Source organism: Triticum urartu, chromosome 3A (assembly GCF_056163025.1).
Source record: "Triticum urartu cultivar PI428250 chromosome 3A, HENAU_Tu73, whole genome shotgun sequence".
Lineage (NCBI taxonomy): Eukaryota > Viridiplantae > Streptophyta > Magnoliopsida > Poales > Poaceae > Triticum > Triticum urartu.
The window spans coordinates 419,962,427-419,985,159 of record NC_141875.1 but is presented as its reverse complement, the minus strand read 5'-3'; positions in this window follow the sequence as shown (position 1 = coordinate 419,985,159).

Here is a 22,733-nt window from a genome sequence, read left to right as displayed (position 1 = left end):
AGGCAAGTCCAAACGGACACAGAGAGGATGCTTGATATTCACCCTCTTTATAAAGGGGACAAGGCTTTTATTTTTCCCTCCCGTGCTCAATCGAATCCTTCCCCCACCTCAAGCTCAAACGCCCGAAGTTCAGGTCAGGTGCTCCGAACCTTCAGTCATGTCCGGATCTAGCCTTCAAGGCCGATGGGTGCCTTCCTCCGTCACGGAAGAAGACATCAAAAAGTTGAGGGAGGCCAGATATCTGATCGCCGAGATTTTGCATCGGCTGCCTCCCTGAGGGCAGGTCGTCCCTGAAGGGTAACGTAGCAGAAATTCAAAATTTTCTTACGTGTCACCAAGATCTATCTATGGAGAAACCAGCAACGAGGGGAAGGAGAGTGCATCTACATACCCTTGTAGATCGCTAAGCGGAAGCGTTCAAGAGAACGGGGTTGAAGGAGTCGTACTCGTCGTGATCCAAATCACCGGAGATCCTAGTGCCGAACGGACGACACCTCCGCGTTCAACACACGTACAGCCCGGTGACGTCTCCCATGCGTTGATCCAGCAAGGAGAGAGGGAGAGGTTGAGGAAGACTCCATCCAGCAGCAGCACATCGGCGTGGTGGTGGTGGAGGAGCGTGGTACTCCAGCAGGGCTTCGCCAAGCATCGCAAGAGACGAGGAGGGAGAGGGGTAGGGCTGCGCCAAGAAGGAGAGGAACTCGTGTGTCTTGGGCAGCCCAAACCTCAAGTATATATAGGGGGAGGGGAGGGGCTGCGCCCCCACCTAGGGTTCCCTCCCTAGGGGTGGCGGCAGCCCCCAGATCCCATATGGGTGGAGGCCAGGTGGAGGGGGAGAGGGAGGCGCACCAGGCATGGGCCTTAAGGCCCATCTGCCCTTAGGGTTTGCCCCCCTCCTCCCCTTAGGCGCCTTGGGCCCTTGTGGGGGGGGGCGCACCAGCCCACCTGGGGCTGGTCCCCTCCCACACTTGGCCCATGCAGCCTTCCGGGGCTTGTGGCCCCACTTGGTGGACCCCCGGGACCCTCCTGGTGGTCCCGGTACGTTACCGATAAACCCCGAAACTTTTTCGGTGACCAAAACAGGACTTCCCATATATAAATCTTTACCTCCGGACCATTCCGGAACTCCTCGTGATGTCCGGGATCTCATCCGGGACTCCGAACAACATTCGGTAACCACATACAAACCTCCTTTATAACCCTAGCGTCATCGAACCTTAAGTGTGTAGACCCTACGGGTTCGGGAACCATGCAGACATGACCGAGACGTTCTCCGGTCAATAACCAACAGCGGGATCTGGATACCCATGTTGGTTCCCACATGTTCCACGATGATCTCATCGGATGAACCACAATGTCGAGGATTCGATCAATCCCGTATACAATTCCCTTTGTCTAGTGGTACGATACTTGCCCGAGATTCGATCGTCGGTATCCCGATACCTTGTTCAATCTCGTTACCGGCAAGTCTCTTTACTCGTTCCGTAACACATCATCCCATGATCAAGTCCTTGGTCACATTGTGCACATTATGATGATGTCCTACCGAGTGGGCCCAGAGATACCTCTCCGTTTACACGGAGTGACAAATCCCAGTCTCGATTCGTGCCAACCCAACAGACACTTTCGGAGATACCTGTAGTGTACCTTTATGGCCACCCAGTTACGTTGTGACGTTTGGCACACCCAAAGTATTCCTACGGTATCCGGGAGTTGCAGAATCTCATGGTCTAAGGAAATGATACTTGACATTTAGAAAAGCTTTAGCATACGAACTACACGATCTTTGTGCTAGGCTTAGGATTGGGTCTTGTCCATCACATCATTCTCCTAATGATGTGATCCCGTTATCAACGACATCCAATGTCCATGGTCAGGAAACCGCAACCATCTATTGATCAACGGGCTAGTCAACTAGAGGCTTACTAGGGACATGGTGTTGTCTATGTATCCACACATGTATCTGAGTTTCCTATCAATACAATTCTAGCATGGATAATAAACGATTATCATGAACAAGGAAATATAATAATAACCAATTTATTATTGCCTCTAGGGCATATTTCCAACAGTCTCCCACTTGCACTAGAGTCAATAATCCAGTTCACATCGATATGTGATTAACACTCAAGGTCACATCCCCATGTGACTAACACCCAAAGAGTTCTGGGTTTGATCATGTTATGCTTGTGAGAGAGGTTTCAGTCAACGGGTCTGGAACATTCAGATCCGTATGTACTTCGCAAATTTCTATGTCATCTTGTAGATGCAACTACTACGCTACATTTGGAGCCATTTCAAATAACTGTTCTACTTGGAGCTATTCCATTATACGTATCCGGTATCTCTACTCAGAGCTATCCGGATAGGTGTTAAGCTTGCATCGACGTAACTCTTTACGTCGAACTCTTTATCACCTCCATAACCGAGAAACATATCCTTATTCCTCTAAGGATAATTTAGACCGCTATCTGGTGATCTACTCCTAGATTACCTTTGTACCCTCTTGCTAGATATGTGGCAAGGCACACATCAGGTGCGGTACTCAGCATGGCATACCGTATAGAGCCTACGACAAAAGCATAGGGGACAACCTTCGTCCTTCCTCTTTCTTCTGCCGTGGTCGAGCTTTAAGTCTTAACTTCATACCTTACAACTCAGGCAAGAACTCCTTCTTTGACTGATCCATCTTAAACACCTTCAAGATCATGTCAAGGTATGTGCTCATTTGAAAGTACCATTAAGCGTTTTGATCTATCCTTATAGATCTTGATGCTCAATGTTCAAGTAGCTTAATCCAGGCTTTCCATTGAAAAACACTTTCCAAATAACCCTATATGCTTTCCAGAAATTCTACGTCATTTCTGATCAACAATATGTCAACAACATATATTCATCAGAAATTCTATAGTGCTCCCACTCACTTCTTTGGAAATACAAGTTTCTCATAAACTTTGTATACACCCAAAATCTTTGATCATCTCATCAAAGCATACATTCCAACTCCGAGATGCTTACTCCAGTCCTTAGAAGGATTGCTGGAGCTTTGCATACTTATTAGCATCTTTCAGGATTGACAAAACCTTCCAGTTGTATCACATACAACCTTTCCTCAAGAAAAACGTCGAGGAAACAATGTTTTGACATCCTATCTGCAAGATTTCATAAATAATGCAATAATCGCTAATATAATTCCAACAGACTCTTAGCATCGCTACGAGTGAGAAAGTCTCATCATAGTCAACTCCTTGAACTTGTCGAAAAATAAACTTAACGACAAGTCGAGCTTTCTTAATGGTGATACTTACCATCATTGTCCATCTTCCTTTTAAAATCCATCTGTACTCAACAGCCTTACAACCATCGAGCCGTTCTGCCAAAGTCTACACTTTGTTTTCATACATGGATCCTCTCTCGGATTTTATGGCCTCGAGCCATTTATCGGAATCCAGGCCCACCATCGCTTCTCCATAGCTCATAGGTTCATTGTTGTCTAGCAACATGACTTCCAAGACAGGATTACGTACCACTCTGAAGTAGTACGCATCCTTGTCATCCCACGAGGTTTGTTAGTGACTTGATCTGAAGTTTCATGATCACTATCATAAGCTTCCACTTCAATTGGTGTAGGTGCCACAGGAACAACTTCCTGTGCCCTGCCACACACTAGTTGAAGAGACGGTTCAATAACCTCATCAAGTCTCCACCATCCTCCCACTCAATTCTTTCGAGAGAAACTTTTCCTCGAGAAAGGACCCGATTCTAGAAACAATCCCTTATTGCTTTCGGATCTGAGACAGGAGGTATACCCAACTGTTTTGGGTGTCCTATGAAGATGCATTTATCCGCTTTGGGTTCAAGCTTATCAGCCTGAAACTTTTTCACATAAGCGTCGCAGCCCCAAACTTTTAAGAAATGACAGCTTAGGTTTCTTTAAACCATAGTTCATACGGTGTCATCTCATCGGAATTACGTGGTGCCCTATTTAAAGTGAATGTGGTTGTCTCTAATGCCTAACCCATAAACTATCGTGGTAATTCGATAAGAGACATCATGGTATGCATCATATCCAATAGGGTGCAGTTATGATGTTCGGACACACCATCACACTATGGTGTTCCAGGCTGTATTAGTTGTGAAACAATTTCCACAATGTCTCAATTCTGTGCCAAACTCGTAATTCAGATATTCATCTCTATGATCATATCATAGATCTTTTATCCTCTTGTCACGACGATCTTTCAACTTCACCCTGAAATTACTTGAACCTTTCAATAATTCAGACTCGTGATTCATCAAGTAAATATACTCAACATCTACTCAAATCATATGTGAAGTAAGAACATAACGATATCCACTGCACGCCTCAGCACTCATTGGACTGCACACATCAAAATGTATTACTTCCAGCAAGTTGCTTTCTAGTTCCATTTTACTGAAAACGAGGCTTTTAGTCATCTTGCCCATGTGGTATGATTTGCATGTCTCAGGTGATTCAAAATCAAGTGAGTCCAAACGGTCCATTTGCATGGAGTTTCTTCATGCATATACACCAATAGACATGGTTCGCATGTCTCAAACTTTTCAAAACGAGTGAGCCCAAAGATCCATCAACATGGAGCTTCTTCATGCGTTTTATACCGATATGACTTACGTGGCAGTGCCACAAGTAGGTGGTACTATCATTACTATCTTATATCTTTTTGGCATGAACATGTATCACTACGATCGAGATTCAATAAACCATTCATTTTAGGTGCAAGACCATTGAAGGCATTATTCAAATAAACAGAGTAACCATTATTCTCCTTGAATGAATAACCGTATTGTGACAGACATAATCCAATCATGTCTATGCTCAACGCAAGCACCAATCTCGATGGTAGAGGGAGCGTGCGATGCTTGATCACATCAAGCTTGGGAAAAACTTCCAACACATATCGCCAGCTCACCTTTAGCTAGTCTCCGTTTACTCTGCAGCTTTTTTTTATTTTGAGTTTACTAACATTTAGCAACCGAACCGGTATCTAATACCATGGTGCTACTAGGAGTACTAGTAAAGTACACATTAACACAATGTATATCCAATATACTTCTATCGACTTTGCCAGCCTTCTCATCTACCAAGTATCTAGGGTAATTCTGCTCCAGTGGCTGTTCCCCTTATTACAGAAGCACTTAGTCTCGGGTTTGGGTCCAACCTTGGGTTTCTTCACTAGAGCAGCAGCTGATTTGCCGTTTCATGAAGCATCCCTTTTTGCCCTTGCCCTTCTTGAAACTAGTGGTTTCACCAACCATCAACAATTGATGCTCCTTCTTGATTTCTACTTTTGTGGTGTCAAACATCGCGAATATCTCAAGGATCATCATATATGTCCCTGATATATTATTGTTCATCATGAAGCTCTAGCAGCTTGGTGGTAATGACTTCGGAGAAATATCACTATCTCATCTGGAAGATCAACTCCCACTCGATTCAAATGATTGTTGTACTCAGACAATCTGAGCACAAGCTCAACAATTGAGCTTTTCTCCCTTAGTTTGCAGGCTAAGAAAATCGTCGGAGGTCTTATACCTCTTGACGTGGGCACGAACCTGAAATCCCAATTTCAGCCCTCAAAACATCTCATATGTTTCGCGACATTTCAAAATGTCTTCGGTACCTCAACTCTAAACCGTTTAACTGAACTATCACGTAGTTATCAAAATGTGTATGTCAGATGTTCGCAACATCCACAGACGACTTTCGAGGCTCAGCACACTGAGCGGTGCATTAAGGACATAAGCCTTCTATGAAGCAATGAGGACAATCCTCAGTTTACGGACCTAGTCCGCATAATTGCTACTATCAACTTTCAACTAAATTTTCTCTAGGAACATATCTAAACAGTAGAACTAAAGCGCGAGCCACGACATAATTTGCGAAGACCTTTTGACTATGTTCAGGATAATTAAGTTCATCTTATGAACTCCCACTCAGATAGACATCCCTCTAGTCATCTAAGTGATTACATGATCCGAGTCAACTAGGCCGTGTCTGATCATCACGTGAGATGGACTAGTCATCATCGGTGAACATCTTCATGTTGATCGTATCTACCATACGACTCATGCTCGACCTTTCGGTCCTCCGTGTTCCGAGGCCATGTCTGTACATGCTAGGCTCGTCAAGTCAACCTAAGTGTTTCGCATGTGTCCCGAGGCCATGTCTGTACATGCTAGGCTCGTCAACACCCGTTGTATTCGAACGTTAGAATCTATCACACCCGATCATCATGTGGTGCTTCAAAACAACGAACCTTCGCAACGGTGCACAGTTAGGGGGAACACTTTCTTGAAATTTTAATGAGGGATCATCTTATTTACTACCGTCGTTCTAAGCAAATAAGATGCAAAAACATGATAAACATCACATGCAATCAAATAGTGACATGATATGGCCAATATCATATTGCTCCTTTTGATCTCTATCTTCGGGGCTCCATGATCATCATCGTCACCGGCATGACACCATGATCTCCATCATCATGATCTCCATCATTGTGTCTCCATGAAGTTGTCTCGCCAACTTATTACTTCTACTACTATGGCTACCGGTTAGCAATAAAGTAAAGTAATTACATGGCGTTGTTCAATGACACGCAGGTCATACAATAAATAAAGACAACTCCTATGGCTCCTGCCGGTTGTCATACTCATCGACATGCAAGTTGTGATTCCTATTACAAGAACATGATCAATCTCATACATCACATATCATTCATCACATTCTTCTTGGCCATATCACATCACATAGCATACCCTGCAAAAACAAGTTAGACGTCCTCTAATTGTTGTTTGCATGTTTTACGTGGCTGCTATGGGTTTCTAGCAAGAACGTTTCTTACCTACGCAAAACCACAACATGATATGCCAATTGCTATTTACCCTTCATAAGGACCCTTTTCATCGAATCCGATCCGACTAAAGTGGGAGAGACAGACACCCGCTAGCCACCTTATGCAACTAGTGCATGTCAGTCGGTGGAACCAGTCTCACGTAAGAGTACGTGTAAGGTCGGTCCGGGCCGCTTCATCCCACAATGCTGCCGAATCAAGATTGGACTACTAACGGTAAGCATATTGAACAAAATCAACGCCCACAACTACTTTGTGTTCTACTCGTGCATAGAAACTACGCATAGACCTAGATCTGATACCACTGAAGGGTAACGTAGCAGAAATTCAAAATTTTCTTACGTGTCACCAAGATCTATCTATGGAGAAACCAGCAACGAGGGGAAGGAGAGTGCATCTACATGCCCTTGTAGATCGCTAAGCGGAAGCGTTCAAGAGAACGGGGTTGAAGGAGTCATACTCGTCCTGATCCAAATCACTGGAGATCCTAGTGCCGAACGGACGGCACCTCCACGTTCAACACACGTACAGCCCGGTGACGTCTCCCATGCCTTGATCCAGCAAGGAGAGAGGGAGAGGTTGAGGAAGACTCCATCCAGCAGCAGCACAACGGCGTGGTGGTGGAGGAGGAGCGTGGTACTCCAGCAGGGCTTCGCTAAGCATCGCAAGAGACGAGGAGGGAGAGGGGTAGGGCTGCGCCAAGAAGGAGAGGAACTCGTGTGTCTTGGGCGGCCCAAACCTCAAGTATATATAGGGGGCGGGGAGGGGCTGCGCCCCCACCTAGGGTTCCCTCCCTAGGGGTGGCGGCAGCCCCCAGATCCCAACTGGGTGGCGGCCGGGTGGAAGGGGAGAGGTAGGCGCACCAGGCATGGGCCCTAAGGCCCATCTGCCCTTAGGGTTTGCCCCCCTCCTCCCCTTAGGCGCCTTGGGACCTTGTAGGGGGCGCACCAGCCCACCTGGGGCTGGTCCCCTCCCACACTTGGCCCATGCAGCCCTCCGGGGCTTGTGACCCCACTTGGTGGACCCCCGGGACCCTCCCGGTGGTCCCGGTACGTTACCGATAAACCCCAAAACTTTTCCGGTGACCAAAACAGGACTTCCCATATATAAATCTTTACCTTTGAACCATTCCGGAACTCCTCGTGATGTCCGGGATCTCATCCGGGACTCCGAACAACATTCGGTAACCACATACAAACTTCCTTTATAACCCTAGCGTCATCGAACCTTAAGTGTGTAGATCCTACGGGTTTGGGAACCATGCAGACATGACCGAGACGTTCTCCGGTCAATAACCAACAGCGGGATCTGGATACCCATGTTGGTTCCCACATGTTCCACGATGATCTCATCGGATGAACCACGATGTCGAGGATTCGATCAATCCCGTATACAATTCCCTTTGTCTAGTGGTACGATACTTGCCCGATATTCGATCATCGGTATCCCGATACCTTGTTCAATCTCGTTACCGGCAAGTCTCTTTACTCTTTCCGTAACACATCATCCCGTGATCAACTCCTTGGTCACATTGTGCACATTATGATGATGTCCTACCGAGTGGGCCCAGAGATACCTCTCCGTTTACACGGAGTGACAAATCCCAGTCTCGATTCGTGCCAACCCAACAGACACTTTCGGAGATACCTGTAGTGTACCTTTATGGCCACCCAGTTACGTTGTGACGTTTGGCACACCCAAAGTATTCCTACGGTATCCGGGAGTTGCAGAATCTCATGGTCTAAGGAAATGATACTTGACATTTAGAAAAGCTTTAGCATACGAACTACACGATCTTTGTGCTAGGCTTAGGATTGGGTCTTGTCCATCACATCATTCTCCTAATGATGTGATCCCGTTATCAACGACATCCAATGTCCATCGTCATGAAACCGCAACCATCTATTGATCAACGAGCTAGTCAACTAGAGGCTTACTAGGGACATGGTGTTGTCTATGTATCCACACATGTATCTGAGTTTCCTATCAATACAATTCTAGCATGGATAATAAACGATTATCATGAACAAGGAAATATAATAATAACCAATTTATTATTGCCTCTAGGGCATATTTCCAACAGTCCCAACCCCTGAACCCAACAAGAACGTCATGTTCGTCTCCCACTTCCTCCGAGGTCTAGGCCTTGCTCTGGATCCTTTCGTCAGGGGTTTGATGTTTTATACGGGCTAGACTTCCATGATCTAGCTCCGGACTCCTTTCTTCATATCACGACATTTATTGTCGTGTGCAAGGCCTTCCTCCGGGTTACCCCTCACTTTGGCCTATGGCTCAAGACCTTTGAAGTAAAGCCGAAGATGATCGAGGGGCAACATGCCGCGTGTGGAGGTGCCTCAATACGCAAGATGACGGGAGCTCCGTGGCCCAAAGGTTCCATCCCAGAGGTGTCTGAATTGTGTCAACAGGAGTGGCTCTACATCACGGCTCCTAGAAGTGCCAAGTGGGCGGCCGCCCCTGTTTTCCGCTCGGGCCCTCCGCCACAACTGATGTCATGGATCAGCAGAGGTCTGAGCTGGGGTCCAGCCAAGGATGTGCCTATACTGCAAAGCCGCATTCGAGATCTCTTCAATGGAGATTTCAGTTTGGTTGCGGTAAAGTTATGCTGGTTCATCAAGTCCAGCCTTGCAAACGCCGGCCTCTTCGCCTGTGGGAGTTCAATCCCGAGGGACCGCGCGTCATTCAAAATTTTCTCAGCCTGACGCACGAGGAGATGTACAAGTCATTCTTTGGACCTCAGGTGGAGTGTCCGGAAATCACCGAGGACGTGGGCCTGAGTAGTAACCGCGCCGCCGAACAGGTAAGGCATCTTTTGGCTGAACATACTATCTCTCCTTTGTTACGAAGTTTATTTCTGAGGGTTCACTTTTTGACCAGGACTGGCTAACAAAGGCGAAGTTGATTCGGTGTTCGTCCCCCCTCCCTGAGGGTTTGGAAAATCCGGTATTGGAAAAGATGCTCCAGACTGCACCTTACCCAGAGCCCTTGGAGGAAGATACTGTGGAGGATAATACGGGCGGACGCGGGCCCCCAACGCTGCCCATTCTAACCGAGGGAGCGAGCGTCTCCATGAAGGAAGATGACCAGAAGAGGAAAAGGACTGCACCCGAGGATTCGGAAGCTGAAGCTTCCAAACGGGAGAAGAAATCTCCCACAGAGGGTCCTACCTTGGGGGCGCTGTTGCCGCACAAAGTCCGCGGGGGGATCAATTCTCCCGCAAGTCGTAAGTGACCCGAAATACTTTAATAGTACAGATATGCCATCTTTTCCTTCTGAGAAAATAACCACCACATATGTCTTTGCAGTTCGGGCCTTAGCCCCTCTCAAATGAGCTCGTCTTCGGGGGATCTTCTTCCAGAGATGATGGAGAGCGAAACGCCTCCTCCGGACTCCTCCGCTCCGGAAGCGGGCGACCCTGAAGTGTCGTCGCGGGGGGCCTCTCCGAGTCCGGTGAGGCCAGAAGATAATCCCATTGACCCCCAAAGCTCCCAGTGTCCGGATCCCGAAGAGAGCAGACAAAAGAGTCCGGCACCGTCTAGTGTGCCATCGGATGTTCTGAGGGAGTTGGTGGGGCGAGCGGCCATCTCAGATGAACACCGTGTGCTGATGAATACGGTGACGGAGAGAATATCGTCCGCCGAAAGAGGATTGCATGAAGCTTTTATGAGTCTACTGACAGGCTTTGAGGTACGTAAAAGAATGTATGATAGTCCTGCACATGCTAGGTGTGCCCTGTGTAGATAGTAGCCCCTGAGACTCTGGTTGTCGTCGGAAACGACGACGAACAGAGGATCATATTCCCAGGTAATAACCATACAGCCTCTATGTGCAGGTGATGGAAGCTCCGGTGGCTAGCCGGACTAGCGAGTTTGCCCATTTAGAACGGCAGTTGGATGCGGCAGACGCCGACATCGAGCTTGTTAACAAAAGGCTTGACGAGGCACAGGGTAAGTGTCATTATCTGGTAAACGCCACATAGGAAGAGCAGCATGATGCCAGTATCTTTAATATGTTGTGACTGCAGATGGAGCTACCACTGTTGAAGCCTTGCGGGCAGAACTTGCCCGAGCCAAGGAACAAGCGAGGTTGGGTAATGCGGCTGCTTTGAAGGCAGCCGAAGAGTTGCAAGCCGAGAAGGCCATGCATGGCGAGAGCCGAGACAAGATGGCCAAGATGGCCATAGAATTAAAAGCCGCCGCCGACCGTTGCCGGGTTCTTGAAAAGGAAAACCAAGCGAAGGCATCAGACCTTGAGAAGGCTGCTGCGACGAAAAAGGACCTCCGCTCTGCTATGAGGGCAAAGAAGGAGGAGCTGCAGGAAGCCGGGGATATTGTAGCTGGGAACTCCTTTATGTTGCGGAGGAAGTTCGGAGATCCACGGTATGCCCCTCTGGATTGGCTGTGGAGTTCGGAGGATGTATATATGGACTTGGCGGCGAGCGCTACCGATGCGGCCAAGTATTTCCAGGGTCAGACGGACCGTGAAGTAGACCAGCTGTTTTGGAGACAATTACATTCTCCCGAGCGTCCACTTTCATTGACTGACCAATTAGCCGAATGGGCTGAACTAAATAGGTTGTCCGGACTCTCCATGAGGTCTGTTGTGGATCAGCTATGGCCGGAAAGGTCAAAACTGAACAGCTATTTCAGCTTGGTGCAGTAGTTCCTTGACGTGGTGCCGCGCATTAATGCGATGAAGAGGTCGGCGTGCATAGAGGGCGGACGGATGGCCTTTGCCCATGTTAAAGCATACTGGGCGGAGATGGATGCTACCACTGTTGCAGCGCGAGATTCGGCCATAGGTCGAAGGGCTGCTGAGCACCACTTTGAAGAAGTTCTTGAGGGTGCTCGTTTGATAGAGACCTAGTGCTCAAAAAATATTATGTTTGAGTGATATGTAATCTCAGTGTAAGCGAAATGCTTTTATAAATTTTTATAAGGCTATTTTTATACTTTTTCCTGAAAGTAATATGATGCCTCCTAGGCGGCCGTTTATGTATACATGTGTATAACCTGAAAGATTGCAGCCGTCGGCTTCAACCCTCATGCATATAATGCGGAGGTGCTCGCAAAAACACATGTTCACACTTAACCCAACGTCTTGGTCCTATTAAGGAGGTGATAGCGGAGCGAGCGAGGCAACCGGACTATAATGCTTTAGCACTTTCACTTAGCCATAGGAGTTTGACAGTGGGGCTACTAAATAGCCCCTGGTGGCTCCGCACTTTCCCGATCCCGGGGTGCGTACATGCCTGGCCGGAAAACGGCCCTTCGTTAAGGCAGAGGAATTCTAACATTCCAACAGGTCATCGAGTGGTTGACCAGTCTCACGCTATATCATGACAGTTAGTTTTCGGCTTTCTCTACTGAGGTGCTCGTCCGGATGAACCAGGGCACAATCGCAGTAGTTCTCCTGGTGCTACCTTAGCCGGTAAAGCGGAACGTAAGGCACCAAAACACAGGAGCCGGGCAAACCCAACATTTGACCAAAGACAATGATTCGGAGCTGATGCATATAGGGCCAAACTTGCGACGCCGAACACTCCCTAAGGTATTCGGTCTTTATGGTATAAACCGGGCCTAAATAATGGCCTTTGTAAGAAGCCCCTTGTGTCCAGGTACGTGCATTGTTCTGGCGTGGCCACATGCCAAGACGTCAGCATCCTTCTCAACGGTTGATATGTATCAACAAGAGACAGTAAAAAAGGTTTACGCAGGGTCTTAATCTAAAAAGAATCCTTTGGGCGGGTCCCTGCTGCACGTCTGCGCTTGTGTCTCCGTTGTGCCGTATCCTGGACGGGTGTGGCACGATGATCGTCTGTAAAAGAGAGGAATTTAGGTGAAAAAGTTGTCGTGCAAAAAGATAGTTTGTTAAAGAAACCATGTATAATTCAAGATGAGAAGAAATTGCCACTCGTCTGCGCGTGTTGAGCCCCTTGTATTGACAAATAGGGGTGTGACCATTTATTCGGTATAAGTAGCGGCACCGGACTCGATTAGTTGTATCTGAGGTCTTGACGACCTATTGGATGCTTTCGCTTTTCCGGGCGCCTTTAGTGTGCGGCTGCCAAGGCAGCCTCACTCTCTTCGGCGCGCAGAGATTGCTTGATATTTCCGTGCACTGTAATGATGCCACGTGGACCGGGCATCTTGAGTGTGAGGGAGGCATAGTGTGGTATTGCATTAAAGCGAGCGAAAGCTTCGCGTTCGAGCAGTGCTTGATAGCCACTTTGAAACGGAGCGATGTGGAAAGTTAAATGCTCGCGACGGAAGTTATCGGGGGAGCCGAATATAACTTGTAGTAGGAGGGAGCCTGTACAACGAGCCCCTGGGCCTAGCGTTACTCCTTTAAAGGTAGTATTGCTATGGCGAATTTGTGTTCAGTCTAACCCCATCCCGCGGATTGTATCCTGATATATTAGGTTTAGGCTACTGCCGCCGTCCATCAAGACTCTTGTGAAGTGATATCCGCCAATTACTGGGTCTAATACCAGGGCAACCCATCCTGCGTGTCGGATACTTGCTGAGTAATCGCGATGGTTGAAAGTGATCGGTTGAGATGACCAGTGGCAGGACTTCGTGGTGACAGGAACTTGGGTATATTTTCCTGGGAGTGTCGCGTTGTTTTTTCCCTTGATTACGTGTAACATGTTTACTATTTTGACTTCTGGTGGAAATTTCTTTTGTTCCCCCGTGTCTTGCTTGGGGGGCTCGTCCTCGTCTTCACTTGGTGTATCCTCCCCCTTGTGTACAGCGTTGAGCTTGCCGGACTGCTTGAAGACGCAACATTCTCTGTGGGTATGATTAGTAGGTTTACCATGGGTACTATGAATCTGACATACTTGGTCCAGGATTTTGTTGAGGCTGGACAATTCATCCCTGGTGCCTTTAGGGGGTGGCTTTTGCCCTGGCCGAGAGCTTTTGAATCCGGCATTTACTGTCGTGCCCTTCGTGTTGTCTTCTTTATTCCGGCGTTTGTTATTGCTGTTGCACCGTGATTTCCCGTTTCCATCTCTAACTTCAGATGTACTGGGGTCGCTGGTGCTGCATCTGGCTAGCCAGCTGTCCTCACCCGCGCAAAAGCGGGTCATGAGGTTTGTTAATGCGGCCATCGTTCTTGGCTTATTTTGGCCGAGGTGTCTGGTGAGCCATTCGTCACGGACGCTATGCTTGAAAGCTGCCAAGGCTTCGGCGTCCGGACAGTCGACAATCTGGTTCTTTTAGTAAGAAACCTGTTCCAAAGCTTTCGGGCTGACTCTCCGGGCTGTTGAGTTATATGACTCAAATCGTCCGCATCCGGAGGTCGGACATAAGTCCCTTGAAAATTTGCCCGAAAGGCGTCTTCGAGCTCTTCCCAACTTCCAATGGAGCTTTCGGGGAGGCCTTTGATCCAGTGACGAGCTGGCCCTTTGAGCTTGAGGGGTAGGTACTTGATGGCGTGGAGATCATCTCCTCGAGCCATATGGATATGAAGGATGTAGTCCTCAATCCAGACCCCAGGGTCTGTTGTTCCGTCGTATGCCTCTATGTTTACGGGCTTGAATCCCTCTGGAAATTCGTGCTCCAGCACCTCATCGGTGAAACATAGGGGGTGTGCGGCACCCCTATAGCTGGGTGTACCACGTTGTTCGAATGTTTTTTTGTGTTGCATTGTATGCTGGGGCGCGCTTGCGTGGTCCATAGATGGATCTTGTTGCGCCGTCCTTTGGGTGCGAGCCCTCGCATGGGTCACGTATTGTATTGTGAGCGGTGTTGTATGCCACTCTATGTTGGTAGAGGGGTCGTCTATCCGACCAGGTGGCTGCTTTGATATTTGGTTGTGGGGGTTCTGAGGCCTCCTCATCGAATTCGGGTAGCAGCTTCCGCTTTGGGTAGCTCTTGGAGGGGCGATTGTCGCCGTACCGTGCTGCAGTGTTGAGTATTTTACTCCATCTAATTTGGAGTGTGTCTTGTGCGGCCTTGAGCCTTTGCTTCTGCTTTTTCAGACTCCTCGCGGTGGCAACAAGCCTTTTACGGGCAGTCTGCTGCTCCGGGTGTCTGTCCGGCGTTATGTCGTCCGGACCATTATCCTTGATAGGATTTGTTTGTTCGGTTTGATTATCCAGATTGCCGTTGTCCGGCAGCGGTTCGCCCTGCTCCAGCGCTGGGTCTGTGTGATCGCTATTTCTGTCGAGGCGGGATTTGCGGCGGCGCTTGCGTCGCCGCTTTGACTGCTTTTCGAGGGAACAAGCCTTCGGTGCGTCCTTCCGCTCCTTGTCGTCATCTTTTGGTGCGTCCACCATGTATACGTCATATGACGAGGTGGCGTTCCAGGGCCCAATAGGCGCTGGTTCTTCATCGGCGTCCATACCGTCGATGTCTTTGGAGTCGAAGTCGAGCATGTCGGTTAAATCGTCGACAGTGGCTACAAAGTGGGTGGTGGGTGGGCTTTGAATTTCTTCATCGTCCGCATCCCAATCTTGTTGACCGTAGTCCGGCCAGGGCTCTCCTGATAAAGAGATAGACTTTAGTGATTTTATAATATAACCAAAGGGCGAGTGCTGAAAGATGTCCGCGGCCGTAAACTCCATGATCGGTGCCCAATCGGATTCGATCGGCAGGGGCGCGGAGGGTTCGGAGTCCGGAGAGGAGTCCGGCTCCTTGGAGTCACGAGTCTCGCGGAGTGCGGGGCTGGTGTTTGGCTCGATCGCCGTTGGGATCGCAGCCCCCGAGGCGGCGTCCAACCACCCATCCTCGATCGGCGCAGTTGGCTCCGAATTAAGGGTTGAAGCCGATGCGGGTGCGGCCTCCAGGGCACTGTTCGGCGGCAGAGCTAGATCATGCTCGTCGTGATAGTGCGGCGTGCTCGGCAGTGGCTCGAATCCGTCGAAGATCAAGTCGCCGCGGATGTCAACCATGTATTTTAAACTTCCAAATTTGACCTGACGGCCAGGGGCATAGCTTTCGATCTGCTCCAGATGGCCAAGTGAACTGGCCCGCGGTGCGAAGCCGCCGAAGACGAAGATCTGTCCGGGGAGGAAGGTCTCACCCTGGACTGCATCGCTATTGATGATCGTAGGAGCCATAAAGCCTAACGGCGAAGACATAGAGGAACTCTCAATGAAAGCACCAATGTCGGTGTCAAAACCAGCGGATCTCGGGTAGGGGGTCCTGAACTATGCGTCTAGGCCGGATGGTAACAGGAGGCAAGGGACACGAAGTTTTACCCAGGTTCGGGCCCTCTCGATGGAGGTAAAACCCTACGTCCTGCTTGATTAATATTGATGATATGGGTAGTACAAGAGTAGATCTACCACGAGATCAGAGAGGCTAAACCCTAGAAGCTAGCCTATGGTATGATTGTTGTTGTGTATGTTGTTCTACGGACTAAAACCCTCCGGTTTATATAGACACCGGAGAGGGTTAGGGTTACACAAAGTCGGTTACAATGGTAGGAGATCTACATATCCGTATCGCCAAGCTTGCCTTCCACGCCAAGGAAAGTCCCTTCTGGACACGGGACGAAGTCTTCAATCTCGTATCTTCATAGTCCAGGAGTCTGGCTGAAGGTATAGTCCGGCCATCCAGACACCCCCTAATCTAGGACTCCCTCAGTCATCAATTACCAAAATGGGGGAGATTGAAAGTACATGTAGTCCCCATGTGTGGTTTTGGTAATTGATGACAATCCTAATGGACTAATGTTTGCATCGAGTTATACATTTAAAGGAAAGTTCCATTTCCAATGCATGAAGAATATTGGATGAACTAAAGGATGTTTGTTCCATGGTGATGCAAGAAGGAGATAGAATGGATTTTAAATGAATGCATATACATATTGTTGTGCATGCATCAAGGCTTATGGGTTGAACCATGATGGATCAAGATATTGGGAGAATGATTGGAGAGAAGAATTCTACATATGCTTGAAGATAGGATCAATATGAGCTCATATGTTGAGTCATGGATTATTATGTCTTGAAGCAAGTAATTCAAGTGAAGAATTCATTGTGCCTCTCAAGATACTATGTTGGAGCATGAGAACGAGAAAATGATGTCCAATATGATATTCAAGGAGAAACTTGATATGGTCATGGTGAATTGAGATATTGGTTATTATGTCTTGACGAAATGAAGCATAGTGAAGATATCAATAGGGCCTTCAAGACATCAATATTAATCATGGTGCAAATATAAATGTTGACCAAGATAAAGATCAAAGATTGACCTCTAAGATGGTCAACACACAAGCACATATCATGTGCCACATGAGATCTTGTGGTATGGTAAGAACTTATCGATTGCGCTTTGTGTACTAACCCATACTATGTGTTGTTTATGTTATGTGGGTTAGGTAATTGTAACACCCCGGATATGACTTTCCCAATTGGTACTCCAACTCTTGCCGTTTCCGGCGTTAAGTTATTTTATTTTTCTTGGGTTCGGGTTTTTGTCTTCGTGTGTTGTTGTCATTGTCATGCATCTCATATCATGTCTTCATGTGCATTGCATTTGCATACGTGTTCATCTCATGCATTCGAGCATTTTACCCGTTGTCCGTTTTGCATTCCGGCGCTTCGTTCTCCTCCGGTGGTCATTTCTAGCTTTCTTTCGTGTGTGGGGATTAAACATTTCCGGATTGGACCGAGACTTGCCAAGCGGCCTTGGTTTACTACCGGTAGACCGCCTGTCAAGTTCCGTACCATTTGGACTTCGTTTGATACTCCAACGGTTAAACGAGGGACCGAAAAGGCCTCGTGTGTGTTGCAGCCCAACACCCCTCCAATTTGGCCCAAAACCCACCTAAACCTGCTCCATCATCTAGAGCGTTCGATCACGATCGCGTGGCCGAAAACCGCACCTCATTTGGACTCTCCTAGCTCCTCCTATGCCTATATAAAGACCCCCTCCGAAATTCCCGTTCGCCTATCTCCGAAACCCTAGATCCACCCCTCGCGCGCCCGGACACGTCCGGCCGTCGCCGGACAAAGTCGCCGCCGCCCACCCGCGCCTATCAGGCGCCGCCACGTGTCACCACCGCCGCCTCCCACCGCGCGGCCCGGGAGCCCGCTCCAGGCCCCCACGGCCAGAAGATCTCCCGCGCCCGCGCCCGGCTCCTCCTTCCCCGAGCGCCGCCCTTCGCCGGCCGGCGACGCCGCGCCCCATCGCCGGCCACCGCCACCGCGACCGGACCTCCTCGCCACGGAGCCCCTTCGCCGCCCCACCGCCTAACCCCTTCGTCGCCTCGCCGCCATCGTCGCCTCGCCGCCCCGCGGCTGGGTCCACCGCCCCGCCGTCCGGCCATCCCCTGCTGCTCCGGCCACCGCGTCTGCCTCCTCCGGCGCGGATCCGGCGAGATCCGCCGCCGCCTCGGATTCCGTGCCAACCCTAGATCTGAGAGAGGTTGTTTTTTTTCACTAAGTCCCCGGAATTTCCTAGCCCAAGTGCCCATGTTCATAGCATCGTATCTCCTCATCCGTAGCTCCGTTTTTGGCATATAGCATATCAAAATGTTCATCTCAAAGAGTACATCATTTCATTCCATTGCATCATTTTCATTTGAGTTCATCTTGATGCCCGAAATGCTGTTAGAAGGAGGCTACTTGAGATAATGGTCAGATCTGCTACTCCATTTAGACATTTGTCATTTTTGCCATGATTATTGTGTGCATGTTATGCCCATGAGCTCTACATATGTTTTGTTAAGGGTTTTGCCATCTTTCCAGAGGTGCAACACATGTATTTTTGTGATGTGTGTGGTGACTAGCACAAGCTTGCAAAGTGGTGCACTTGGTAATTCTGTTTTCAGGGACTTAGCATTTCCACCAAGTCCTTGAGCTGTTTAGTTCTTGTTGTCATATGTTCATGTTGTTTCCTAGTTATCCGTGCCTCTTTTGAGGATGATCAGTAAGGATGTTTTGTTACCCTTGTAGTGCTCTATCCATGCATGTCTTTGTTTGCAATTATGGAGCACCCTAGCTTGAGTCAATAGAGCTCTACTTTTGCTACTTTGTGAATCTGGGCAGATTGTCAACTTGTTTGCAATTTTGCCGATGATGTTGTAGTTGACCCGTGCATGCTATGCTATTGTTCTTGCCATATCTAGCTTGCATTTTGTGTGTTATTGATAGATGTATGCTTAGCTTTTCATGACTTTCTCCGTAGTGAGTGCATCGAGCTCGTAAACATGCCTACTTGATATCTGTTTTCAGCATGCTCCAGTTTTCACCAAGTCTGAGAACTAATTATGTTTTTGCCATGTTCATATGCTTGCAATGGTATTTTCTGATCCCTTTTGGCTCAAGGTCACTAAGGGACTTTTGTTAATCTCTTTGAGTATCTCCATGTCATGCTTTACTTTGCCATGTTCAGGTCCTGTAGCATGTAGTTTTGTTGCTCCGAAGAGAGCTACCTGATCTGAAATTCCAGACAAGTGTTAATTTCACTAAGTCTGAGATCTGTTTGCCATATGCATTTTTGCCATGCTTGTATGAACCTGTTAATGGATGAATTGGCCGTAGCTAAGTGCTAGACTTTTGTTAAGCATCTTGAATGCATCCCTGCCATGTATTTTGTTGTCATGTTTGGGTGTTGTAGCATGTTCATCTCATTGCATTTACATGACTACTTGCTGTAAATCGCAGACCGGTGTCATATTTGAATCGCTTGCCATTTCCAAACCGTAACTCCGATTCCGACGTTCTTTATATCGTTTTCAAGCGATTTCATCTCATATTTCCAGTGGCACACTTGGATTTCCAAGTTGAGGCCATGTTCATGCATTCCTTGTCACATCTCGCATATGCATCCCGCATCGCATCCCGCATAGCATATCATCGTTGCATCATGTTGTTTGAGCTTTGCACGTGGTTGATTGTGTCCTTGTTGCTTGTTTGTCTTGTTTGGGTAGATCCGGGAGACGAGTTCGCTAATGAGGAGCCCGTTGAGTTTGCTTTCGAGGATCCAGTCAACTCTAACAACTTTGCAAGCAAGATGATCATACCCTCGAAATCACTACTATCTTTGCTATGCTAGATTGCTCGCTCTTTTGCTATGCCAATGCTACGATGCCTACCATTTGCTTTCAAGCTTCCCAAATTGCCATCTCAAACCTCTAACCCACCATGTCCTAGCAAACCGTTGATTGGCTATGTTACCGCTTTGCTCAGCCCCTCTTATAGCGTTGCTAGTTGCAGGTGAAGATTGGAGGCCGTTCCTTGTTGGAACATTTATTTACTTGTTGGGATATCATTGTATTATCTTGTTTATCTTAATGCATCTATATACTTGGTAAAGGGTGGAAGGCTCGGCCTCTCGCCTAGTGTTTTGTTCCACTCTTGCCGCCCTAGTTTCCGTCATATCGGTGTTATGTTCCCGGATTTTGCGTTCCTTACGCGGTTGGGTTATAATGGGAACCCCTTGATAGTTCGCCTTGATTAAAGCTTTTCCAGCAATGCCCAACCTTGGTCTTGCCTTTTGCCACCTAGCCTCTTTTTCCCCTGGGTTTCGGGAGCCCGAGGGTCATCTTATTTTAGCCCCCCCCCGGGCCAGTGCTCCTCTGAGTGTTGGTCCAACCGAGCGATGTCCGGGGCTACCAGGGGCAACTCTGGGCTGGCCTACCCGATGTCTGGCTCATCTGAGTGTGCCCTGAGAACGAGATATGTGCAGCTCCTAAGGATTTGTCGGCACATTCGGGCGGTGTTGCTGGTCTTGTTTTAACCTGTCGAAGTGTCTTGAAGAACCGAGGTACCGAGTCTGATCGGAACATCTCGGGAGGAGGTCTATTCCTTCGTTGACCGTGAGAGCTTGTCATGGGCTAAGTTGGGACTCCCCTGTAGGGATTTGAACTTTCGAAAGCCGTGCCCGCGGTTATGGGTAGATGGGAATTTGTTAATGTCCGGTTGTAGATAACTTGAACCTTAACTTAATTAAAATGAATCAACTAAGTGTGTTACCGTGATGGCCTCTTCTCGGCGGAGTCCGGGAAGTGGACACGGTGTTGGAGTAATGTTTGTGCAGGTTGATCTCTAGTTTCTCGCTCGCGCTTTGCCTCCTCTTCTCGCTCTCTTTTGCGAATAGGTTAGCCACCATATATGCTAGTCGCTTGCTGCAGCTCCACCTATATTTTTACCTTGCCTTACCTATAAGCTTAAATAGTCTTGATCACGAGGGTGCGAGATTGCTGAGTCCCTGTGGCTCACAGATTACTATTACACCAGATGCAGGGCCTGATGATTCCGCTCCAGGTGACGCGCTCGAGCTCAAGTGGGAGTTCGACGAGGACTCTCAACGTTATTATGTTTCCTTTCCTGATGATCAGTAGTGGTGCCCAGTTGGGGGTGATCGGGACCGTGTCACATGTTGGGTTATATTTTATTTTGGCGCCGTAGTTGGGCCATGAGTGTTGGATGATGTAATGTTATTTATGTACCTTGATTGACGTGGCGAGTGTAAGCCAACTATGTTATCTCCCCTTTATTATTATATTACATGGGATGTGTAAAGATTACCTTACTTGCGACATATGCCTTTAATGCGATTATGTCTCTAAGTCGTGCCTCGGCACGTGGGAGCTATAGTCGCATCGAGGGTGTTACAGTAATTCTCATGAGCTTGGTGCTTATAAGAAAGCTTGGTGCTCATCAAAGTATGTCATCAAGTAATTAATGCTGATGGACAAGTAAAGATGAATGCAAAGCAAAGCTTTCCACATTGTGCATCGGGGAGCTACTTGAAGACTTCTCCAATGTCTTGCCTTCAACTTGAGCCATGAAGAAATATCAATATAAAGCTCAAGTGAAAGGCTCTAGTCAAAGGTATTAGTTCCTTTGGCTTTAGATGTGAGGATCGATGACCATCGAAAAGGATATATGCTCAAGAATAAGTTTCCGATAGCTATCTAGTATAGTTCTTTTATGATTCTTGAGTTATAGGGATCCTACACTATTAAGAGGGGATCAAAGGGGTAAGTGATGGATTTTCTCAAGTCAACATCATCTATTTCTATTCTTCTCACATCATATTCCAACATAGGCATATTTCACTCCTATCCAATACAAATACAATATGCCTACATATCTCAAAAGAAAATCCAAAGCCAACTAGGTTCCCTATGTATAACCCTTGCATGCGTTGCACCCTCCATTTTGGCTTATCTTGGGTGGTTCTCTATGTGAGGACCTGGAGCTTTTCCATAGTTTCAAAACGAGCCCAAGATCATCAAAATCGGAGTCCGGATGTGAAAGTTATGCATCTTTCAGTTTTGGGGTTCCTGCTGTTTTTTTAATGGCTGAACATCCGGGACTTGGCCGGATGTCCGGGCTTCCGGGTCGCCCCGGATGTCCGGGATCCTCCCGGAAATCCGGCCCGCAAATTCCAGAACCTGTTTTCATATGTTGGTTGTGCCCGCCGGATGTCCGGCACTTGCCCGCATGTCCGGCCCGGCGCTGTCACTTACTCACAAACGGCTAGTTTTCTAGGCCCTCTATATATATATATCCCTCTACTAATCTGGTAGAGGGTTGACCACTTGATCCCAAATCGCCCCAAGAACACAAGTGGCTCCCTCTCACTTCTCCTACACCAAATCTTAGATCTCGGAGAGATTCATGGGAGTTCTTGAGAGTTTTTCCAATCAAGTGATAGATCCACTCCCTCTCCCTCTCTTGACCAAAGGAATTCGTGATTTGAGCAAGTCTTGAGCATTTCCCCTTTGTTCTTTTTACTCTTGGAGGTTGGAGACTCCTAGGCGGTAGGAGTGCTCCGGTGAGGAATCAACTTGTGATTTGTCCCCCGGAAAGTTTGTGAAGGTTTGGAGGCCGCCTCAAGGTCTACCACTAGT